Source organism: Chiloscyllium plagiosum, chromosome 2 (genome assembly GCF_004010195.1).
Source record: "Chiloscyllium plagiosum isolate BGI_BamShark_2017 chromosome 2, ASM401019v2, whole genome shotgun sequence".
In the NCBI taxonomy this organism is placed as follows: Eukaryota; Metazoa; Chordata; class Chondrichthyes; order Orectolobiformes; family Hemiscylliidae; genus Chiloscyllium; species Chiloscyllium plagiosum.
This window is the reverse complement of record NC_057711.1, coordinates 69,911,858-69,931,064: the sequence shown is the minus strand read 5'-3', so window position 1 is coordinate 69,931,064 and position 19,207 is coordinate 69,911,858. Positions and strand designations below refer to the sequence as shown.

At 38.5% G+C, this 19,207-nt stretch overlaps 1 protein-coding gene across 2 annotated transcripts in view; it reads right to left on the bottom strand.

Moving 5' to 3' along the window:
* Positions 1-19,207, bottom strand: part of snx24 (sorting nexin 24) — a 166,738-nt gene that overhangs the window by 14,287 nt on the left and 133,244 nt on the right. The gene's annotated exons all lie outside the window — the stretch shown is intronic.

The following is a 19,207-nucleotide window of genomic DNA, read 5'->3' as shown; positions in this document are numbered from 1 at the left end:
GCTGAAGTGGCCACATGGCTAATGTGGCTGGAGAAGTCACGTGGCTAATGAGGTTCTTCGTGATAGCAAAAGGCAATTTGACAGGTTAGAGGAAAAATTAATACAGTCATGGAAGAACATTGCATTTCTTCAAGCAAAAGAAAATAATATGGAAAAGTCTAAAGTGTTTTCTTGGGAGGGGAGTGGGGATTGACTAGCTCAGGCAGACTAGCAGGAGGGAAATTAATCTGTGACATAATATACGAAAGACTGTCACAAGCTAGCATAATTATATGAAACCTATTCAATGCATTAATTACCACTTCTAATATTATAAACCATTATTTATAGGGAACAATCTACCAACCACGACTGGAAAAACAGTATTTTCCTAAATATAGACGAAAATCTATCCTTACCATTGTCAAATGATTTACAGTCAACAATTTTTGCCTTTGATTTGCACTGGAGCTAGTAAAAAGCCCTATGCCATTTATTCATAAAGAAAGAAAAAACATGAATGCCAATGTATAATTGGTAATCTTTGTGCTGTTACTGTTGACGTCCTTATATGCTCCTGATTTGTTTCTGATTTCGTTCCGATTCAGAGGTAGCAGTCAATCACATTATCTACAATTTGCGGTAGCTCATATTATTGATGGTTTCCTGCCACTTAACAGAGAAGGTCAATACTGAGCACTGACTCCAACAGGACTTCTCCAAAAATCAACGTATCATTCAAATAACTACTTGCAAAATATTCTACTGTAGTCAAGATTCAATTTTGAGTTAATCACAGTCCAAATGATCAACAAACAGTGTTTCACCCTACACTACAATCTATATATCGCTTCACACTATCTCAATTTTGGAATAAAGTCCAAGTAAATTGGATTTATTTTTAATTACTTGGGTAAGGCATATAATCAGAATGCACTCTAGTAATACAGAAAATACACATGTAGCAGCAGGAACTTTTTTCATGTCTGTAGTACCCATCACTCAAAAAACATGGTGCTTGAAGAAACATTCTCTGACTTATCAGAATCAAAACTGTTTTACACTGAGTTACAAGGGATAACTTGTTAACAAACTGGAAATATCTCCAACTTCTCCATCCATCAACTTAAACAGAATTTCACTCTAAATCACAATCTGATTATTCTGTTCTATATTGACGTCTTATGAGTTGGCAAGTTAAAGTGCCCAATTGAATGTTAGTTGGAATGACCCAATAATTCTACCTCAATTAGTGGGAATGCAGAGTAATTTTGGTAATAATAAGGACAAGACTAAACTATCAATGATCTAATTCAAAATAACTCTCATTAAAAATTAGTTTCAAAAATGCATTTTTTGGCATGAAATGATCCTGCAAACCAAACCCTATATAGACAACATTTCAAATTACATTTCTATAAATGGCACACCATTTTCAGTAGCAGTCGAATGATTTCAAATGATTTTCTGAGAATATTATTATTTGGATTGGAAATACAGACACTACTAATAAATTCCTAATCTTTTGCACATCTCTAGGCTGGGGCTCTGTCATGCCCAGATGGTGAGGTCTCTCCATCTAGTCAGAGAATGACGACATTCTGCGAGCCATGACGAAGGATCCAGATGAGATGCCCTTAATAAGGGGAGGTTTGGCAGCCACCAGAAGACTGACATGGCGCCTCTTTCATGATGAAGTGGGCCAGGCAGTCATGCTTCCTGCCATGTCAGCCTACTTCAAACGTTTTGCATAACAAGGGGTGTCTTCATCTTCTAGCTGTTTGATTTTACTGAATGTGTTGTTTGGACATTACAACTATGTTGGTGTGAAGCAGGAGTCACACAAAGGCCGTACTGAGTAGGGACTGCAAACTCCCTTTCTTAAAGAACATGAGTGAACCATGTGGACTTTTACTTCCCACAACTTTATGGTTATCTGCACGATTGTCAGCTTTTTATTTTAAATATTTTAAAATAAAAATACACAATATCAGATTCTCAAACAGTTATTTGAACTCATGGTCCCCAAACTGCTATTCCTGAAATATAATCTCCATATCATTGACCAGGGGAAAGCAGAATAAAATACACAAACATATGAAACTGCTCAGAAAAGCTACACGTGCTTCCTTGATCTGAGCATTTAATCATCCATAAGGCAGAATATTTTCTAGACCACGTTTCAACTCTAAATGGAGTGGATGGCAATCCCAAACACTTGAGAGAGTCAGACAAATAACAGATGTTAATTGCCGGGTCTCATTTGACCTTATACGGCACGTTGGTTCAATGGTTAGCACTACTGCCTCACAGCGCCAGGCACCTGGGTTCAATTCCAGCTTTGGGGGACTATCTGGAGTTTGCATGTTCTTTGGTTTCCTCCCACAATCCAAAAATGTGCAGGTTAGGTGGATTGGTCATACTAAATTACCCAGAGTCCCAGGATGTTTAGGTTAGGTGGATCAGTCTTGGGAAATGCTGGCTTGCTGGGATAGGGTTAGTGGAGGTGGATCTGGGTGGGATGCTCCTTGGGATCGGTGTGGATTCCAATGGCTGAATGACCTGCTTCCGCACTGTAGGGATTCTGTTCCATCAGTCAGCTATTTGGTAGCTGGTTGGTAAGGGAGGGTGAAAATTGTGTGTAGGATGTGGAGGTGCTAGTGTTGACTTTGTACACCTGAGTCCAAAATTTACACGACACCGGGTTAGAGTCCAACAGGTTGATTTGAAACTGCAAGCTTTCAGAGCCCCTGCTCCATCCTTAGGCAGTGTGATTTTTGAGTTTACCAGCATAAGAACATTGTCACAGGAAGGCTGAGGTGTAGAGTGGGGATGAGAGGGAAGTTCAAAGGTCTCAAGACTTGAGTATGAAGGAGATCAGTCTTTCCTTGTAAGGTTTGTAAGGATTGTAGCGTTTATATTGTGGTTACCTTAATTGGGCTAAAATTCAGATCATTAGGTACTAATGGAACACAATAATTCATGTTTATTACTAAGGTTCCATCAGAGGCTTATAGTTTTATCCATTGCCCACATTAGCACCTTTAAATCACAAATCAATGGGAATAGTGAGTTTCTCAATTTGAACAGCTGCACCATTTTTTCTCACTGCTAATTTGGCCAAAGCTTAAATTGCACCGTCAGTGTCAGTTTGCTATATTAAATACAATTATTTCTAAAAATCCACTTCCACATATTTTTCCATCACCACTATTTTTCTTAAGCAGCACCATTCTATAATTCAAGAAGTTAGCGAGGAACAGAATGTAGTCACAAAGCCACACTTGCCCTCACTTCTGTTCTGGCTGATTTCAATTGGCTTCTAACCCACAAAATAAGTGATTAAGAAAAATTATAATCCTTACATAGCCGTATTCCTGCAAACGTCTTATATGAACACTTGCATTTATACAGTATCTTTAATGTAGAAAAACATAACATTCTGCTTCAGAGGGTCAGGAGTAAAATGAACGGTTTATAAACAGAACTTTGTAGATCATTGATGTTGCATGAGGATTGTATGATAATAGTCACCTTGATGAAAAGTACATTAGATATATTTACTGCCAATATCCTTACTTTAGGTAGGCACCTAAAATCTTCCTCTGTTCTGAAGGAGGGTCTCTGGTCCCAAAACGTTAAATCTACTTTCTCCCCACAGATGCTTCCATACCAACTGAGCTTTTCCAGCAAGTTCTGCTTTTGCACCTAAAGGATCTGCCCTGTCTTGCATAGTAGAGGAAATTCACTTGGTTATCTAATGAGGAGGTTTTTATCTTAAACAAAATGTAGTTAATTGTATGTTAGCAATCAGTAACAAGGTTTTTTCAAGATTTCAAGGAAGTTTTTTCACCAAGTTTTTCAAGATGGTGGCTTCATTGGAGTCCGTCCACTCCAGGCCAGCAGCATCCTTTCTTCTATATGGTTTTATTCCTTTTCTTTTTGCTTCATCTTCAAGACTGGACCCTGGGCCCTAGGCAGCAGCAGTAGGCTTGCAGTCTGGACACTCGGCGTTGTTGGACTAGGGCAGAAACAGGGTCTCCGTTGCCATCATTGTTGTTCCCAGAATGGGACTCCTTGAGGAGCGGAACACCTTCTAGAGGCCTTGCAGAATCCCTGGAGGTGTGCTTGAGACCCAATTTGAACAGAAGATGAAAACTTCTTATTTAAATAATTTCTTTTCATTCTTTTTGTAGCTCCAAATGGTGCCAGATTATGGCAACAAAACACTTTTCACTGCACCTTCAAGATATGTGATAATAAAATCATTCATTCAAGTTACAATCATGCGATAGACATTGTTACTGGGACAAAGATAGACCTAAAGGGTAGGTGTATTTCCTTCGAAATTCAGAAATGCTCTCCCACCCAAGTCCATCTGACATCATCATATTAGATAGTGTATAACACATTCCTCAGCATTAAATCTTTCAGAGTTTAATGCCTTATACAAATTTATGACATCCAATCATTGACAAACTGCCTTGAACTCTTAAGTTTCTCTTCTAATCTACTCTATATAGAGCAAAAGAATAGCTAAGGAAACATTGGGACCTATTAGAAATGTAGAAGGGAACTTGTGTGAAGATGCAGATAATATGGGAAGTATTTTGGATGAATTTTCATAAAGAAAAGGGATGATGTGGATATTGTAATTCAACAGAAACAGTGTGACACATTGGACAAAATAATCATAATGAGAGAAAAGTGTTACAGGAGCTGAAATCTTTGAAAGTGGATAAGTTACCAAGGCTGGATGTATTGTTCCTTGGATATTGAAGCAAGTCAGGATGGAAATAGCAGATGCTCAGGACTTTTTTTTCCAACCTTCATTAGACACAGATGAGATGCTGGAGGACTGGATGAATGTAAATGTGGTTGCTTTCATGAAAAACGGTACAAAGGAAATGCCAAAGAACTACAGGCCAGTTGGGCTTACTTTTATTGTGTGCAAATTGTTGGAATCAATCTTGAGAGATTGGATAAACTATAATGTAGAAAAGCATGGACTAGTCAAGGATATTCAGCATGCTTTTGTTATGAGAAGGTTATCCTTTACAGATTTGATTGAATTCTTTGAGTAAGCGGCAAGATCAATGATGGTAATGCAGTGGATGTTTTATACATGGATTTTAGTAAGGCATTTGACAAGGTCCTACATGACAGACTGGTCAAAAAAGGCAAAAGCCCATGGGATACAGGGTAACGTATCGAATTGGATCCAAACTTGGCTTAGTAAGAAGAAACAAACAATAAAAGTTGTTAGCTGCTCTTGTGAATGGAATGCTATTTCGAGTGGTGTTCCACAGGGCTTGGTATTGGGATGTCTGCTATTTGTTTTATACATTAATGCTTTGAATTTGAACGTGGAGAGCTAAATTGGGAAATCTGTAGACAACACAAAAATTGGCTGTGTAGTGGATAGCTGTAAGCTCCAAAATGGTACAGATAGGTTTGTGGAGTGGACAAGAAAGAGGGTGATGAAGTTTAAATTTAATAAGTGTGAGGTAATGCATTTGGCAGGTCAAGCAGTGAAAGGGGATATACAATAAATGAGAATATACTGAGAGGGGTAGATGAAGTGAGAGATGTTGGCATACAGGTGTGTAAAGGTAGCAGCACAGGTAGATAAGATTGTAAAGATGACATACGGCATGCTCTCTTTCATTGACAGAGGTATGGAATACAGAAGTAGGGGTATAATGATGAAATTGTATAAGACACTGGTGAGGTCACAATTGGAGTACTGTGTGCAGTTCTGGTCACCATGTTGCAGGAAGGATGCAATTGCTCTGCAGAAAGTGCAGACAAGATTTACTAGAATGTTGCCAAGACTGGAGAACTATAGCTATGAGGAGAGACTGAAGAGGCTGGGGTTGATTTCCTTGGAATGGAAAGATACCAGGAATGAGGCATACAAAATTGTGAGGGATAGAGATCGAGTGGACAGGAGGAACTTGTTTCCTTTGGCAGAGAATTCAAAAGCGAGGGTTCACAGATTCAAGCCAAGTGGCAGAGAAGACATGAGGCAAGCCTTTTTTTTAAAACGGAGGCTGTTGGGTCCATGGGATTCACTGTCTGAATTGGTAGTGCAGGCAGAGACCCTAAACTCTTTTAAAAAGTACCTGGATTTGTGCCTTAAGTGCTATAAGCTGCAGGGCTATGGGCTGTGTGCAGGAAGATGGGATTAGAAAAGGCATCTGGGTGTCTTTGGGTCAGCATGAACAAGAAGGTTGAATGATCCCCATCCGTACTGTGAGTGTTGATAAAGCATGGCGCTGGAAATGGCACAGCAGATCAGGCAGCATCTGATAAGCAAGAGAGTCAATGTTCCAGGCAGGACCCTTCTTCAGGACTATACTGTATCCATTTTGGACAATATCATTTCTGTAGTTCTATTTTTGATCCAACATGTTACCTTTCCTACCCAGGATTCCCTTCAAACCTCTACAAATGTGTCCTATCCATTTGTCAGAGGCTGTCTAAAAGTCATTGCTGGCCATTTCTACTGTATTTCCTGGATCCACCACATCTAATAACTCTTCAAATAACTATCAGGCTTTTCCAAGCATAATGTTCCTTCTTGAACTCCATATTAACTGCTACTAATTATTTCCTCTTCAATCTGGAGATTTAGCAATTTTATCTTTACTTAACTAGAATAGTTAAGTAAAGCACAGAAGGTACACTTTGTAATCATCAGGTTAACTCTGTTTTTCCTCAACAGAACTCTAAAATTACATTTCCAGGGCTTCAGATGTCTCCTCACCCAGTGTTGCCAGGATCTCCTGTCAGAATTTCCATCTCTGTTCATCTTCCCCAGAATTGCACTTAGCTTTTCATTGGCAGAGGCTTTTCAGCTCAGTGCTGTTTCTTTCACATGAGCATGCTTAAAGCCATTTGCATAAAGCTGATCAGCTGCAAAACATTTGTAAAGGAAAGGTATCTCAATTTTCTCACCAATATTTGCCTCCAGTTAGGTACAGATACATCAAGTGCCTGTTACTCATGTGAAAACATAAATGGTGATTTTTAACAGGCTACTGAACCTTGAGAGAAAACTTAGGAGAAACTTCATCTGATATTCATATTCACAGACTTTCAGCAGAGATTTCTAACTAAGTGAGAGGTATTCATTGATATTGAATATTAGCCAATGAGTGGAGAGGTTAAATCTAGCAGATATAGGAAAACCATTTGAGCTCAGTCATTGGAGCACAGAGGTGGCATTAGACTTGGTTTCTCACCGTGTTGTATGGCTGAGCTACTCAGCAATAAACCTAATCTGCCAAATTGCGTATGTATACTAGTAAGAAGCATAAGAATGGCTTGAATTGTCCAGTCAGTATTGAAAAAGCTCCTTTCCAACCAGATCAAAACAATGACCCACTTGGCATTTGAATTTTCTGTCCAGTTTTCTGATGGAGTATTCTGAAAAAACACCTCCAGCTCAGGGAACAAGCTCAGAGATTCTGCTCAGAAGCCACGTTCCTTTTGACAGCACCCGTTGCAGTGTCGTGGTAACAGTTTAAATGTCCCAGAACTTAATGTGTTAGTATGAGCATGAGTGAATGGAGAATGTGAGAGACTGGGAGGTTGGATGAGATAATAGCTAAGAGGATGGTGGGTGGTGAGGTGTTAGCTGAGTAGGGTGACACAATGGTGGGTGGCTGGAGGGGCAGGTAGTAACATTAGGTCAGGTCAGTTTGGGGAAGTCAGGGGTTGCCAGGTGAGGATTCAAGGAGTAAGTTTGGGTTAGGAAGCAAGTCAAGGTGACATTAGGGTCAGGGGAAATCAGATTCAGGGGGCGGGTGGAGGTGGACTATCAGGGGTGAGTCCAGGAAGTTGAGAGGGTTCAGAGGGTTGGAAGTAATTTTGAGGGGGCCTCAAAGGGCTGAGGGTTTTGAAGGGTCAGGGAGTGGCAAGGATGGAGTCAGGTGTCTGGAGGAGCATGGAGTCATTTGCACAGTTACTCAGGAGTTAGATATCGTTTCAGTCTAACATCTAACCACCCAGGTGAATGCCTCCCGAGTCTTCAAACGCTAACTTTAAGTGTGATTTTTGTGCAGGGTCCTAGCAAGCTGAGGAAGTTTAAACTTCCTGGGTAACTCCCGCAGAGTCAGTGAATCAGGAGCTCTGAGGGATCCGATTATGGGTATATTCAGTTTCCAACCAGCCGGAAACCAAAAGAACTGGGCTAATGTAACTGTATTTTTATTTTCTCAAAACCACTCTTCAATCAACATGTGTCCATTGCACCACATTAAAAATGCTTTAAAATATGGAAACCAGAAGGCTTCTTTTAATTTGTCAAGACGACTGAAAAATGACAGAGAACGAATCCTCTGTTATTTTACCTCTTTATTTGGGGAGGAGTTGTTACTTTACTTTCCAGGGTACAACCTCATCCATCATGGCAACAAAGAGAAAGTCCAGTGAGTGTGTGTTCAGGGATTTACATTGGGTTATTAATGCAGGATTTAAGGAATGTTAACAAGGTGGGCTGTTTGTTAAGCTTGACAGATCAGCTTACAATGCACTGGTCACATACTCCATCTGTACACTAATGACATTGAGCTGGCACAAGAACTGCTGTTCCGTGCCTAACACAAAGACAAAAAAAAATCATTAAGACCACCATCTCTTTTGCATACTTGTGGTGCAGTGCTGGTTCAACCATTTGAGATTATTTAACTTTCGGTGCTTAAACCTAAAGCATAGATGATTGATAACTTACTACATAATATGGGTTAAAATGTTTTCACCATTTGCCAAAGATTATTTTCCTTTCCTGTAAAGTTTCATTAACATTATTGCATATAATCATATTTATTTTGTCTTGATTTAAAAAAAACATTGTGACAATAGAGATAACAGCTTAGTTACAAAGCCACTGCAGTTTAATTCAATAATTAAGTGTCTTTTTCAGATGGACTGGAATTTTTCACAAATGTAAAACATTCTTCAGTAAAACAGTTTTGCGGATACATCAGCTTCATTTTTAGGGCAGTATTTCAATCAGACCAATTGTCTAAACACCAATAACAACCAAAGAATCACCTCTTCTCCCTCATTCACTGCCCAGACACGCCTTGGCATGCCCATTTGCCACCGGGCGGTGGAGATCCCCAGTGGAGGGCTCTCTACGTGGGAGTCTTCCCCCTTTCTCTCAGGGATCTAGGGTGGAGGGTGCTGCACGCAGCGGTCCCCTGCAACTGCAGATTGTGGTGGTTCACGGACTCCCAGCCCAATTGCTTGTTCTGTGGTGCTGTGGAGTCAGTGGGACCATGTATATATTGGGTGTGGGCGTTTGCCCTCCCTTTTTGATTTCCTCAAAAACCACCTTCTCTGTTTTTGCTTACACTTCAGTCCCACGCTCCTGATCTTCGGACACCCGGTACAGAAGGGGGAAGTCAGGTCTGAAGACCTCCTCGTGGGTCTGCTCCTGGGCCTGGCCAAACTGGCCATAAAGAGGTCCAGGCAGCGGGCCGTAGAGGGGGCCATTAGGGCCGACTGCCTGTCACTCTTCCGCGGTTATGTTAATGCCGGGTGTCTCTGGAGAAGCACACGATGTCCACCAACACCCTGGAGTTGTTTAGGGAGAGGTGGACGCCGCAGGGAGTGGAGTGCATTATTTCCCCCTCCATTTTGATTTAATCCCTGCCCTCCCCTTCACTGTTTGACCTCACAGCATTGCCCTTTGATGTGAAGGGCACTGCTTGTCACTGGTCACTCGGGTGTTTCCTTTCTTCCTGGTGATGGAAACTGAATAAAAATTCATGCACCTTGTGTTTCACACCTACACACACACAACATAGGTGCTGGGGAAAAAAATAAGCACTACCACAGTTAGGCGGTAGTGTGGGGGTAATTAAATAAAAAGAACAGGCGTGTCAGAACTCCTGACACTCAGAGAAAAAAAAGAAAAAAAAAACCAAAGAATCAGAAAAGCTTCCATTATCATTTTTTGACATTGTGTAATGGAACAGATTCCATATTCCTAATCAATATCTCTAATATGATGTTACTATTCTTGCATTTACAGCATAAAGTTAAAATCCATTTTAAACGTACAATTTAACATCATTAAAGAACACAATAAGGAATTCCCTCCAGGGTTATTCTATCATCCATTGCAACTTCGGCAGACAATTGGCAGAAATCCAGTTCACCCACCCATCTAGGGTGTCCGCTGATCTTCAGCAGTTATGGCAGATAATTGGGAGAATCCCCAAGGAAATTCTTGGTGTTAATACTCAGCTATAGAATATGCCATTTCTGAAGGGATTACTAGACATCATAATGATTGCTGTGATGTGAGTGTTTTAACACTACCTTGAATTTTAAAATAAAACAGAACAAAACAACTTAATAAACAATGAAATTATTAAGTGTTTCAAGTATTCAAACATAATCTGCACCATTATATGTATGGCATTCTCAAAATACTATAATTCAGAATTAAATAGATGAGTTTGTGGAAAAATAAAATCCAACTTCTGTCAAAAAAGGCCTAACTATTTTAGATATGTATATTTGCCAGTCCTTTATTACAAGAAATATACATTAACACATACAAATACATATCATATTTGAAGTAATCAGGAAACACCTCATGCAATATAAGCTAACATGCTCTTAATTTAGTTCAGGATAATGTACGGCCATTGTAATGGCAGCACCCTAAAAATACATCTTTTCACCTATTCTGTGTGGAAAATGAAAAGCAAAATAAAAAGTGTGCATTCTTAGAATATTGATTTCTGCTCCTCTCGCCCACCATAACCTCAGTTCTACCATATTGATTTCTTTCCTGTAGTGCGGCCACTAAAAGCCTCAAATTTTTAAGAATCTGCCTCTTAACTCTGCACTCCCTGTGGAAGTAGCTGATTACTTGCACATGTCCCTTCACTGACATTCCATACACCTAATTGTCAGATTTCTTTTCTGTTTCAGTGAGTAAAATGCAGTCACCGTATTACAGAGGGACTTGTTCTGCCTTAACCTCAGCTAGATGCCATCATGCAGGAGAAAATACGTTAAAATATCACAGGATAACTCTGTCCGACAAGGCAGAGGCATAAACAGTGTAATGATTTCCCTCGAGTTTCGCTGCTAGAGAATTGTCACTAAAGTCAACATAAATGGTGACAGATCTTCACTGAGGACACTGGGAAATCGAATGTTGGCATTATATTTAGGTTCAGGCCTTCTTATCAGCCAATTATAACACTAACCATCTTACTGGAAATGTGGACAAGACAACTCCACTAACCTTCAGAGGATATAACAAATATCAACATTTCAGTAATAAAACTTCAGGTTGAAGTAGCTTTCAATATCTGGAGGTACTAAATCCATTAATTATCAGAAAAATCATCTTGCTGTAGAATTATATTAAGAACTCAATGCGTAAAAATTCATTGTGACTTGGCTACTGTCACTAATTCCTAAATCAGATAGTACCTGCAATAAAAAAGCTAATATTTGTTTAAGCTGAATATAAATGTGATTTATTTCATCACAAGTAGTTCTTTGACAAATTGAATAATTAACAATTGAAAACTGCAAACATATATTCTCCTGAAGTGAGCCCTACAAAATATAACTCTTTTGTATATAAATGCTGCTGACTCCATTAGCCTCATTTAAGCAAAATAGATCTCTTTCCAACATTACAGTTCTTAAATTGTTTTCAATTTTATTCGCAGCTACTCTTTCATAATAATATTTGACTATGTTGTATAGACAATATTTTTAACTTCAGATTTTATGCTTAAATACGCACAATTTTAAAAAAGTCACGAAGAAAACCGGATGAGATTTCTTATATTTAGGATACATCTACACTATAAATCCATGACAAATAATATAGAAACATATAACTACTGAACATGACAGGCTGCTCCATACAAGATACATCCTTTTAGTTTACATTAATTTTGTCCCAAAATCACATTTAAAATGAAAGATAACCTGAACCATCATCTGGTAAATGTGTCAGATATAGAAGAAACCCTCAGAGTTTGCAGAACTGCCAAATTCATAGGAAAATACCATCTAAATTCTGACTTCATTAGTTTCCTGAAATTGAGTTGAACCCTAACATTAATGCCAAACAATGAAAATGACAGAAGTACCAACTACCTTAAAAGCTTGGCAAAGACTTTGTCTTGTGAAACTGGAATTAAATTCAGTCTTTACATTAGAAAAATATTGTTTCCCATCATCATTTTTGCCCCCCTGAAATCACTATCATGTTGAAGAATGTTCAACTATGCAATGAGTTTTCATGTTTGTCTTGGTGATATTTTCTTCGTATCCTAGGAGGCCAGAGAAAGCTCGAGAGAGCACTGCTGACATTCCCATTGAAACTAATTACTCTAAACATCAGGTGCCTCCTCCAAGTCAGAACAGAATACTGCAGTTAGTGTAGGGAATTCAATGTTCTCGGGGTTAATGCACTTGTTTCAGTTCTGCTTTCTTTGAGCTTTGAGGTCTGCAAATATATTAATTGCAAAATTTGCAACAAAAGATTCTGTGCAATCTTTTGGCCAGGAAAATACCATCTAACCACTGCCTTTATTAGTTTCCTGAAATTGAGTTGAACCCTAACAAATGCCATATAATGAAAATTACAAAAACATCAACTACCTTAAAAGCTTGGCAAAGACTTTGTCTTGTGAAACTGGAATTAAAGTCAGTTTTTAAATATTTGATATTAGATGAATATTGTGCATTCTTCAACTAGCATTTCAAATCGATGTGGACAGGATGCAGCAACACCGATCGTGTCCAGGGGTTCAAATTATATCCAAAGGAACAAAGTGACATTAACAGTTTTAACTCCCTCCCAACTTCTGATCTAATTCTAGAGTAGTACCAAGAAGGGTTCATTAATTAAATCCAAGCATATCTTCGAGATAGTCCAAACATTTCTCTTTGCCTTATTACTGCTATCCACTAATCTCAATTTAACAAAAAACAATGCTATATTTGTTACTGATGTAGTGCTATGTACCAGAAAACAGCTTTACCTAACTTGCTGAATTTGTACAATTCTGTGATGAAGTAACTTCAGCATTAATAGATCTGTACTGTCTAATTCCAATATGCAGATTGGATGCTGAAGAGAATTCATGGTTTTGTTTACACAATTTGATTTTTAAGTGGAGAAAGTTTAGATAATAAGAGTAATCAACACCATTTTGAAAAGGATTATCAATATTTAATATAGTGGTTTGCTACCATAATAGTCAGTTGAATTAAAACTCAACAAACATTTTTAAAAATATGCTTTCCACCTTTGGCTCCAAAACAATGTACCATTTTAAAATCTTAGCTTAATGACATGAAGTCTTTAACAAATGGCTTCACATATGTACCATTGAGAAATCCATTTTGTTGATGGAGGGCATGATTCACACAGGTGGCAAACTTAAATTCAGTAAGGCCATATGTACATAGTGCCAAATTTAAAACAAAACATTGTTCCTGGTCCAACTGTCATTTATTGCAGTATGGATGTCATGAGTTGATAAAGTAGATGTTACAGAAATTAGTGTCATGATTTTAAGACTTTAAATCCTAATTCTTACAACATGATGAAACAGGCTGACAATGAGAGTGAAAACAAAACCCTTTGCTGAACTGTTCTGATTGACAGGCCATCTGGTGTCTGTTGAAACTGCACCAAAGATGTAGTGTTACCTGTGTAATTTCAACAAAGGCCTTTGCTGACAGTCCCCAAGGGCTATTATTAGAGTTATGGAGTCATGCAGCATAGAAACAGACCCTTTCGTCCAACTAGTCCACACTGACCATGTTCCCAAACTAAACCAGTCCCACCTGCCTGCACTTAGCCCATGTCCCTACAAACCCCCCCTATTCATGTACCCATCCAAATATCTTTTAAATGTTGTAACTGTACCTGCATCCACTACTTCCTCTGGCAATTCATTCCACACACTAACCACTGTCTGTGTAAAGAAGTTGCCCCTTATGTCCTTTTTTAGTCCTTTTCTTCTTACCTTAAAAATATTCTCCCTAGTTTTGAACTCCCCCACCCTAGGGAAAAGACCATTGCTATTCACCTTATCTATGTTCCTTATGATTTTAATTTCAAAAGGTCACCCCTCAACCACCTGCACTAAAATGAAAAAAAATCCCAGCCTATTCTTATAACTGAAACTCCCCATTCCCAACAATTTCCTGGTACATCTTTTCCTAAAAATTTCCAATTTTATAATATCCTTCCTATAACAGGGTGACCAGAACTGCATACTTCCTCCAGAAGACACCTCACCGACATCCTGCACAACCTCAACATGTCGTCCCAACTCCTAGGCTAAAAAGGTTTGAGCAATGAAGACAAGCATGCTAAACATCTTGTCAACCACTCTGTCTCCCTGTCACGCAAATTTCAAAGAATTATCTACCCAAACCCATAGGTCTCTCTGTTCTACAACTGTACCCAGGGCCCTACCATTATCTGTATAAGTCCTGCCCTTTTTGTTTTATCCAAATTAAACTCGATCTGCCACTCCTCAGTTCATTGACCCAATTGATCAAGATCTCTTTGTAATCTTCAATAACCTTCTTCATCGTCCACTTTGCCAATTTTGGTGGCATTTGCAAACTTACTAACCATGCCTGCTATTTTTTCATCCAAATCGTATTTATAAATGGCAAACAAAAGTGGACCCAGTACCCAGAACATTGCTGTTTACAGGCCACCAGACTGAAAAACAACCCTGCACCACTTGTTTACCCTGAATCCTATGTGATCTAACTTTACTAATTAGTCTACCACACAGAACCTTATCAAAAGCTTTACTAAAATCCAAGTAAACAACATCTCCCACTCTGCCCTCATGAAGCTTTTTGGTTACTTCGTAAAAAACTCAATTAAGTTTGAGAGTCATGGTGTCCCTTGCACAAAATCATGCTGACTATCCAGAATCATTCCCTGCCCCTTCAAATGCATGTAAATGCTATCTTTCAGAACATCATCCAACAATTACCCACCACCGATGTCAGACTCACAGGTCTATAGTTCCCAGACTTGTCCTTACAGCATTTCTTAAATAAAGGCACAGCATTTCTTAAATAAAGGCACAACATTAGCCATCCTCTAGTCCTTTGGTACCTCACCTCTGTGTTTATCGATGATACAAATATTTCTGCTAGGGACCCAGTAATTTCCTCCCTAACTTCCCACAACATCCTGTGATACACTTGATCAGGTCCTGGAGATTATCTGCCTTTATGTTTTCTAAGACCTCCAGCACTTCCTCTTCTAAAATGTGAACTGTTTTTAAAACATCAATATTTATTTCCCTTAGTTCTCTAGCCTCCATTTCTTTCTCTGCAGTAAAAGCTGACACAAAATATTCATTTATTATATCTCTAATCTCCTGAGGTTCAACACAAGGACAATCCTCTCTAGTTGCTTTTATGCTCTTAATGTACTTGTAGAATCTCTTTGGAATATCCTTAACCTTATCTGCCAAGGCTATCTCATATCCCCTCTTTGCAATCCTGATTTCCCTCTTAAGAATGCCCCTACATTCTTTATACTCTTCAAAAGATTCATTTGATCTCAGTTGTCTATATCTAAAAAATGATTCTTTTTTATTCTTGACCAGAACTTCAATATTTTAGTTCATCCATTGTTACCTAATCTTACCAGTCTTATCTTTCACTCTGACAGGAACATAATGCCTCCAAACTTCTGTTATCACACTTCTGAAAGCTACCCACTTACCTGTGAACAACCTACTCCAATCAACTTTTGAAAGTTCTTGTTCCATACCATTAAAATTTGCCTTACTTCAATTAAGAACATTATCTTGTATGAAAGGCTTAATCTTTTCCAAGCTTATTTCAAAACTAATGGAATTGTAATCACTTGTCCAACTTGTTCCCCTACTAACACTTCAGTCACTTGCCCTGCCTCATTTCCCAAGAGAAGGTCAAGTTTTGTCCTTCTCTAAGAGGAATATTTACATATTAATAAAGAAAATTTTCTTGAGCACATTTTACAAGTTCCTCACCATCCAAATGTTTAACTGATATGGCAGTTCCAGTCTACGTTTGGAGAATTAAAATCTCTATTACAACCCTATTATTCTTACATATATCTTGAGATTTCTCTACATATTTGCTCCTCAATATCCCTCTGACTACTGGTGTGATCATCTTTTTCTTATTTCTAATTTCAACCCATATATTTTCACCGCATGATCCCCTAGAAATATCCTCTCTAATTAGAGTAGTAATGTTTTCCTTAATCAAAAGCGCCACTCCCCCTCCTCCCTATAGCATCTAAAACCAGAACATTGAGCTGCCAGTCCTGTCTTTCCCTCACCCAAGTGTCTGTAATAGCTATGATATCCCAGCTGCAAATTAGGATATGTGCCCTGAGTTCATCAGTTTTACAAGTAACACCCCTTACACTGGAATGGCTTATGCCCAAAATGTTGATTGCCCTGCTCCTCGGCTGCTGCCTGACCTGCGGTGCTTTTCTAGCGCCATACTTGTCAACTGGAATAAATGCATTTTAATTCTTCAGAGTTACCTTGTTCTCTGACTTAATCTTGATTGTCTTTTCTAATTAACTTGCTATTTTCTGATTCATACCAACCCCATTTGTCTTTCTATTTCCATTGATACTTAGGAACCCCCCCTCACCCCCCCACAACCACCTTTCCCCAACAGTTTACAGGCTCCCAAAGTAGAATTAGCACATTTCCCCACCAGGATATTAGTCCCTTTCCAGTTCAGGTTAAAACCCAGAAGCGATCCCATTGATCCAAGAACCTGAATCCTGGCACATTGCATCATATCTTCACCCATGGATTTATCTGCCCTATCTCTTTGAATAAATTTGAATATCCCATCCCTGTTTAAAACCTGGCAGCAGGAGTAAACCAGAGATCACCTTCTACCTAACTTTTAATATTCACTCTGCAAAGTCTTAATCCTTTACCTAACTAAGGACTTCTGAACTACTTTGTTACCTTTCCTGACAGTCACCAACTGCTGTGTATCTCTTCTTTAAATCTACTTGTCTACTTCTCTAAATCAACATTGCTTGAATAAGGAGAATAATACTGTACACAGTATTTCAAACGTGGTCCCACTAATGCCACATATAACTGAGGGCCATCTTCTTAATTTTTGTATTTAATTGTCTTTACAATAAAGGATAGCATTCTGTTAGCCTTTTTTAAATTACTTGCTGTACTTGCATAAAAACATTTTGGGACTCGTGTACTCGGACACCCAAATCCATCAGCATTCCAGATCTCTGTAAGGAATACCTTTTAGGTAAACAGCTTCTTCTTATTCTTCCTGCAAAAGCTGACAGTTTTACGTGTTCCCACATTACACTCTATTTTGTCAGATCTTTGCTCACACACACAAAACCTAACTCTATCCCTTAGTAGAGGCATTATGTCCTCTTCACAGCTTTATTTTACTACCTACCCTTGTGGTCATCACCAAGGTTAGCTGCCATACTTTCAAACTATTTATATTTGAGTTATAAAATGTTGAGGGCCCAGCACTGATTCCTGTGGCACACTGTTCATGACGCAATAATTGCAGTATTAATTGAGAACATATAGGCTTCAATTTAATAAAAGCAAAGATGATGGAAATCTGAAATAAAAATAGAAAGTGTTAGAGAAACTCATCAGGTGAGGCAATGTCTATGGAGAGAAAAAAATGCTTACATTTCGAGTGTGATATTGCCCCCTTGGGTTTTAATTACTGTTACACCCTCAGGTAAATATATTTGAAAGGCAATGCAGAAAATTCAGGTACAAAACCCAATCTGAGAATTGTTACAGTGCAGTAGGAGTCCATTTGATCCATCAAATTATGAAGTTCTCAGATAAGTAGCTCACTTCGCGCCATTCTCATACCTTCTCCCCATAACCTTGCTTAATGCTCCTTTTCAAGTAACCTTTTCATTCTCTTTGAATACCTTGGTCGAACATCCCTCCATCACATCCTCTGGCAGCGCATTCCAGATCCTCTCAATTTGTATGAATAAGTTTTTCCTCGTATTATTTTTGCATCTTTTACTAATCAGTTTAAGTCTGTGCCCTTCTGTGCTCCATTCTTTCACAAGTGGGAACTGCGTTTCCCTATTTAATCTGTCAAGGACTCTGACTATTTTGAATCCTTCTGTCAGACCTCCTCTCAGCCATCTCTTCCCCAAGGAAAACGTTCTTAACTTCCCCAAGCTATCTTCATAATTGAAATTCCTCATCCCAGGAATAATTTTCATAAACCTCTTCTGGTACTTTCTCCGATGCCTTCACATTCTTCCTAAAGTACAGTGCTAAGAATAGAACTGAAGTAGACTCTTATGTAAATTTAATATAACTACCTTGCTCTTGCTTTCTATAACCTATTAATAAAGCATAGAATACTGTCTGCTTTATTAACTGCTCTCTCAACCTATCCTGCGAATGTTAACGACTTATGCACATATTACTCTGGTCCTACTATTCCTGTATTCTTTAGAATTGTAATCCTTTTATTTACTTGTTCATAGAAAGTGAGTATTGCTGGTTGGGCCAGCATTCATTGCCATTTCTAATTACTCTCAAGAAGGGGTGGTGATTTGCAATATTTTGTACTGTTTCTCAATGTTTTTCTTACCAAAATGCATCACCTCAGACTTTGCACAGATTAAGAATTCATGTCCATTTTTACATTACGCATCACAAGGTTAAAACAAGAAAAATTAGTTGAGATATTAAGTCAATTTCCCCACTACCATCCCCCATAAAACAAATTTATCCTTAAACCAGCAGTACGGAAACAGGTTAATTGGCCATTTATAGTCGTGCTGCAAATGGGGATATGTTGTGCTGCCACACTTATCTATGAAACAATGATAACAATTCACTACTAATTCAATGACTATCAAGTGCTTTGGGCTCAACATAGATGTTATTTCAGTCTTGAACATATAAAAGATCTATAATACGTTGAAACTCTGATATCTGTATGAACTCTCTGTCTATTTTATAACCTGCAGTCAGCTGATGTTGAGGTAAAGGAAACATGACATTTGAATTTCAAGTTTTGATTTATTGTAAGATGAGTCACCTAGACCATTTCTGATGTTGTGAAACAATTTTGTAAAATGCTGACATAGCAAGCATTATGATAACACAGGTTTCACTGCAGAAATTTTTATCAACATCTC